Source organism: Mirounga angustirostris, unplaced genomic scaffold, assembly GCF_029215605.1.
Source record: "Mirounga angustirostris isolate CCGP_5_RB_7025 unplaced genomic scaffold, mMirAng1.0.hap1 SCAF_1, whole genome shotgun sequence".
Classification (NCBI taxonomy): Eukaryota; Metazoa; Chordata; class Mammalia; order Carnivora; family Phocidae; genus Mirounga; species Mirounga angustirostris.
In genome coordinates this window covers 207,123,754-207,130,147 of record NW_026991709.1, presented here as the reverse complement: position 1 = coordinate 207,130,147, position 6,394 = coordinate 207,123,754, and positions in this window count along the sequence as shown.

Below are 6,394 nucleotides of genomic sequence, written 5' to 3'. Positions count from 1 at the left end.
ACTGCTGTGTATATATCCTTGTGTTGGCCTTTCTGTTGAGATTGTGGCTTAAACTCTATCTATGTGTATGTGTGTTGGATGAGAGTGTGTTTGTACGACTGTGTGTGTATAGAGAATGTATGTGTGTTGTGTGAGGGTATAATATGTGTGTCTCTTGGTTGAGTGGTGGTATGTGTGTGTGTATGTGTTCAAAATCTGGGTGAGGAAGCCTGTATGTATCCCAAGCCAAGTGTGTCCAATTGAGTAAGATATAATAAATGTGAAGGAGGGGGATGTAGGATCAGGATGTCTGTCCTGTGAGAATATTATGGATAAGTCAGTGGATAAAGGTTGTTGACCATGAATGGTGACCATTAGTGAACAAGGAGGTGTTGACATGTGTGGAGAGGGTGTGTGTCTGTATCTGAAACGTGTGTGTGTGTGTGTGTGTTCCTCTGCAGTTTCTATGAATGTGAGTTTCTTGCAAACATTCCCTCAATTCATCCATTCATTCAACAAATGTTTATGGAGCACCTCTTGTGTGTCAGGTTCTGTGGATGCAGGAAGAAATGAAAATCTCAACCTCGAGACGCCTGGGTGGCTCAGTCGGTTAAGCATCTGCCTTAGGCTCAGGTCATGATCTCAGGGTTCTGGGACCGAGTCCCAAATAGGGCTCCTTGCTCATCAGGGAGCCTGCTTCTTCCTCTGCCTGCCACTCCCCTGCTTGTGCACGCTACCTCTCTCTCTCTCTCTCTCTGACAAATAAATAAAATCTTAAAAAAAAATCAACTTCACAGAACTTACATTCTAGTGGGAAAGTCTTGTGAGAAGAACAGCCTTGAAGCAGGTATGTGAGTGCGTATGTGTGTCCATGTGTTGTGTAGGGAGGATACTGTGTCTGTGTGTTGGGTAAGAGTTTGTGTGAAGCTGAGTTTCTTTTGGTTTTGGTATTATGTGTGTGTGCTTGTGTCTGTTGAGTGTACATGTTGCTTATGTGTGTCTGCATTTGCTGAGTGTGTGTATGTCTGTGTTTTCTCAGTATGTGTTTACATATGTGTGTCTTTGCAGAGTGAGTTGCTGTGTATATGTGTTTGTGTTTGCTTGTGTTTGCTGATTTTGTGTTTGTATTATGTGTTTTTTTTAAAGATTTTATTTATTTATTTGAGAGAGAGAGAGTGAGAGAGCACAAGAGGGGGGAGCGGGAGAGGGAGAAGCAGACTCCCCGCTGAGCAGGGAGCCCGATGCGGGACTCGATCCCGGGACTCCAGGATCATGACCTGAGCCGAAGGCAGTCGCCTAACCAACTGAGCCACCCAGGCGCCCTGTATTCTGTGTTTTTGTGTTTGTATAGGATTCAGTGTGTCTGTGTTTTCTAAGTGCATATTTGCAAATATATATATGTGTTTGTGTGTGAGTCTGTGTTTGCTGAGAATGTGTATGTGTGTGTATTTTTGAGGAGTACATATTTGCAGAGTGTGTGACTATGTGTATGTGAGTCTGTTTCCTGAGCGTGTGTTGGTACGTTCGTGTCTGTGTGTATGTTTGCAGTGTGTGTGTGTGTGTGTGCCTGTGCTGGTAGTGTGTGCATATGCGTTTTTGTGAGCAGTGCCCACTACCACAAATCTCCCTCCCTTCTCAGGCTAGTGCAGAGTTTTTGTTTGTCTCCTTCACTGCGGAACTCCCAGATATCAAAACACTACTTTGTACATAGTAAGTGCTCAGTACGTGTTGAGTAAATTAACGAATCAGGAGGCCCTGTCTCCTGGCCCCTCCAGGGGTACCCACCCATTGATGTCCTATAGGCTTCAGCAACCAAGACCTAGTGGACCTAGCCTTCCCCTGGTCCATTTTGGGGGTAGCCCATGGTGCTCTTGTGTCAGATCTGTTCAGTCTTTGGGCTGTGCCTCCCGCCAACCCTTCCCTCCCCTGACCTCAGCCCCCAACCCTGCCTTCGGAATTCAGCACCGCGGACAGGAGCGCGTGAGATCAGCACCATGGAGAGCTCCCGCGACAGCCAGCTTTAGAAGAGGCGACAGGAGCGGAGTCTGGGCCTTTGACAAAGAAGTTTGAAGAAGAGATTTAGCGGGATGGCAAACAAACATGCCAACAAACAGAGACAGAGAGCAGCACTGAGATAACTCAGGCAAAGGCGCAGAGATGAGGAAACAAGTGTCTGGGGAACACCTGGACCTAGACCTTGCCGTCTCACTCATTGGCCGGCAGGGGTCGCTCCCGCCCGGTGACCGCGCCCTCCAGGGCTTTCCTGGTCAGTTAAGGGCAGGGACCCTTGGGAAGCTCCTTCGGCACCCTGTCCCCCAATGCTTGGAGTGGAGAGGTTGCCGATACTTTCCACACCAACTCTGGGAAGCATGGTTGGCTTGGTCTCAGCTGTAGGAACACTGCGCGAGGTGTGTGTGTGTGTGTGTGTGTGTGTGTGTGTGTGTGTGTGAAAATCGCTTCAGCTGCCCCCCTCCCAAACTACCAGCTAATCGCTCCTATAAATACAGTCCAGCCTGGCCTGCCTACTTAATCCTGACGGTGAGGGAGGGGGTCGTTAGAGGGGCTGCAGGGTTCCCTGAGGAGGCTCTGATTGGGGAGGGGGGCGGTATATGCATGCAAAATGTTTTTCTGTGGGAACATCTCCCGTGAGGATGGGTGTCCTCAATGCGAATGTCACTCTGTAAGAATGTATCTCCTCAGGATGTGGGGGTCTCATGGGTGGGAACAATTTCCCACAGAGAATATGGCTTTTAGGGGGGTCTTTCTTTGGGGGTATCTTCACCAGGCTCTCCACGGGAAATGTCACTCGTGGGGATTTTTCTCTGCGGAAGTGTCTTTTCTTGGGGGCGGCAGGGGGCTTTTGAGAGGAAACGCTACCTCTCAGAGACCATCTGTCTTAGGAATGATTTTCAGGGTGAGGGGGGAGTTTCTGATTGGAGAGGGCCTCCCGGTGGAGACTATCAACCCGTGGAAATGTGTCTCCCTGAGTGGGTCGCTGCGGGGAGGGATGGGTATCCGCATAAGGAATAATCTTAGTGAGAATGTCTCTCTTGGGTGTTTCTTGGGTTGGAGGTCTACCCATGGGCATGTCTCTCCCCTGGGGTATCTCTGCTTATAGGGGTCTCTCCGTAGCTTGGCTCCCTTGGGGACATAGGGAAGCTCCTCCCCCTCTTGCCCCCTCCCACCCCGCCGCGCGGGCATCCTTGGCCGAGGCCCGGCTCGGGCGCCCAGACGCAGTGACGGCGCCGGGTCCGCCCCACTTTGCTCCGCCCCCGCCACCCACCCCCCCGCCGCCGCCGCCGCCGCCGCCGCGGTCCCCGCGGCTTCTCACTCCCTCCCTCTTCCCTCCTCCCGCCGCCGCCGCTGCCGCCACCTCCCTCCTCCCTCCCCGGGGCCGAAGCCGCCGCCGCCATGGACGATTCGGGCCTGATCCGCCGCCGGAGGCTGCAGGTACGCGGCGGCCTCGGTCCCGGGTGGCGGGGAAGGGGTCGGCGCCCTGAGGCGGGGCCCGGTAGGGGGCGGGAGAACTTGCGCCGGGGCTGGCCGGGGCGCCCCCTCCCACCGCCTCGGGACGCTACCAGAGGGGAACGTGGTAGCCTCGCGTCCCGCCGCGCTGGCGACCCCGCCCCTCAGGCGCCGCCCGGGGATCCAGGGAACTGACGGAGGGGGTGCAGCCTAGCGCTCCCCCTCGAGGATAGCCTGAGGGGCACCTGGCCCGCTGGAGGGGGAGGGGGCTGGAACCGAAGTCATCGCCAGGGCGCAACGCCAGGCTGGGGGTGAGGGGGTGCAGAGCAAAGTTATTGCCCCAGGGCTCGCGCCCCTCGGGGCCACCGGCGCGCCGCAGAGACCGTAAACATGTTTATGCTGCAACCTAGCCCCTCACTACCCCAGGAACCCCTTTCTGAGGCGTGGGGAACCCCTTCGACCTCCATGCATCTGCCCGGCCACCAGGATTCTTCCTACTGCCCTAATTGGACAGACACCCTAGACAGCCTCCCTCCTCACTCTTCATTCCCCCTCCTTTCACTACCCGCCCCCCACCCCCCCGCGGGATCCTCAAGTCCAGCCCAGCTTGTGGGTGGGCGGGAGCGATTTTTAGCTCCTTGTAGCCTTAGAAGATACTGGTCTCCATGCTGCGCAGGCGCGGGAGTGAGTCCACTGCACAGAGTGGGACACTGAGGACTGTGGAGTGTGGGGAAATCCACGCGTCAGGAACTCCCACCTTAAAGATGGGTGGGGATTCTGAAGCTCAGAAGGGTCCTCTTCTACTATCTTTCTCGTGAGCTTCCAAGGGTTAATAGGAAGGTTTGAAGTTGCTCTTAAACTGACCCCAGGGAGGAAACTGATCAAAGCTTCACCCCAAGGCCTGCCTGGGGTCTGGTCCTTGTGAGGCTTCCTGGACACACGCTAAATCATCTGGAGGAGTTTAGATAAAGCCTAGGTGGCCCCAGACTCAAGGTACATACCTACCCTGGTGCTTGGAAAAAGAAGGGGAGGATTCAAACCTTCACCCAGGGCCTCGTCCATTTCAGGACTCCTCTAACCCACACTATCCCTGAGGTTGGAGACCAAGGTTAGCTGATCGGTCGTTGCAGCAGGAAAAATCTGAGTCAGATGATAGGAAGGACTTCCCAGGTAGTCTGGATGATGCTGGAACCAGACCTGGGTTGGAAAGCTAATTTGCTTTCAAACAGAACCCAGATGGCTCCATCTAAGAGACTTGGGCTCTCGAAATCTCCCCTGGATTCCCACCCCATCCTAGTGCTGGGTGGCAGAAGGGGTTCTGAGAAAAGGGAGGGAGCAGCGGCAAAGCCAGAGCAGGTGCTGAAGCAGCCAGTCTGGGTCCGCGCCGTCGGGTCCCCAGGAAAAGGGCGGAAAGGGGAGGGGCCTGTAAGGGGGTGTGTTCCGCCCGCCGGGCCGGCGCCGACTCCCATTGGCTCAGCGCCACGCGGGCCTTCCATCTCTTGCTCAAGACCCCGCCCCCAGCCTGGGATCCTCCCACTCCCCCACCCTTCCTTCCTGAGGCATCCTCTGGGCCAGGCTACCCCGCCGGAGTCCTGCCTCTACCTCTTCCCTTATGGCAGGGTTAACCACTTCACTGCCTTGGACACATCCTCACACATTGCTGCAACCCCTTAGGAGCTGTCCCACAACCGCGGAGCGCCCGAGGGCCTCCAACTGTGTGCAGCTGGGATTGTATATATGAAGAGCATCCTGAGTTCGAAAGCCCTATCCACAGCGCCGTCCATCAATCCCAGGGAGATGCAGAATCCGCTTGGCAGAGCGGCTCTGCAGCGAGTGATGGAGGTGGCGTCTCTTTACTCTGACGCTGAGGATCCAAATCCTCTACAGCTCCAGTTTGCCCTTTTCTTAGACTCTAGAATGTTTAGGGGCGCTAGCAAATGGAGCTAGCTAGGTTTGAGGACTTCTCCGGGAGGTGTTTAAAGGTCCCCTGGGGGCTCACCCTCGAAGGCCCAGTGTACCTGGATCTGGAATCCTGGGCTCCGTGGCCGGAAAATCCAGGTCTAGATTTTGCTTGGGCCATTGCAGTCGTCCAACCCAGCCGACGGGTCCCAGCCGAAGCTCATTCAAACTGATCCTGCAAAAACAGAGGGAAAACCTGGAATGGATTTCTGGTCACCCGTGGCTCAGGAGGGCAGGGCTGCCGATATGGACAATGTTCTCTTTGACCCCAACCATACGTGTGTCCTCTGTACATGGGAGTGGGAGGTCCCTTTGGCCCACCCTCTTTCATACAGCATGTCCATTCACAATAAGTCCTGTTTCTATGACCTAATATTTATTGAATGCTTACTGTGTGCTAGGCATCATGCTAAGGTGTTAGGCACCTGAATCATCTCACAGAATCCTCTAGGAGAAATGGGACTGTTGGGAGGTCATTTGCCAAGGTTATAAGAGGCAAAGCTGGGATTTGAACCCAGGGCTTTCTGCTTTCAGAGATCCTAGAAAGGATCTAGAATGTTCCTCATTTTCCCCTTGTTGGAGTCCCCACCAAAAGGCTTTTGAAACCCTCACTAGAATCTTTCTATCTGTAGCTCCACCCAACCTCCTTTATTCACTTTGGCCTGTGGACACAGAACTGACTGGAAGGTGGCACTCCCCCTCCCCACTGCTCTCCTGGGAAAAGGCACTGACTTCCATAACTTCTGATCCCTGTAGTAGCTTCCTGAGTGCTTGACAAACAAAACACAACCTTCTTCTGGTGTGGACACAGAATGTTAATATTTAGCAATTATCATCATCATGATCAAAAAGACCAGTTGGCCATCATCTGATTCCCTTTCCAATTTTAGTTTTAAGCCATCCTAACTACCCCACCCTCAACACTGAATCTGGCTGGGGGTGGGATAGAACATTCATTCATTCATTCAACCTTCCATGCTTGAGCGTGCCA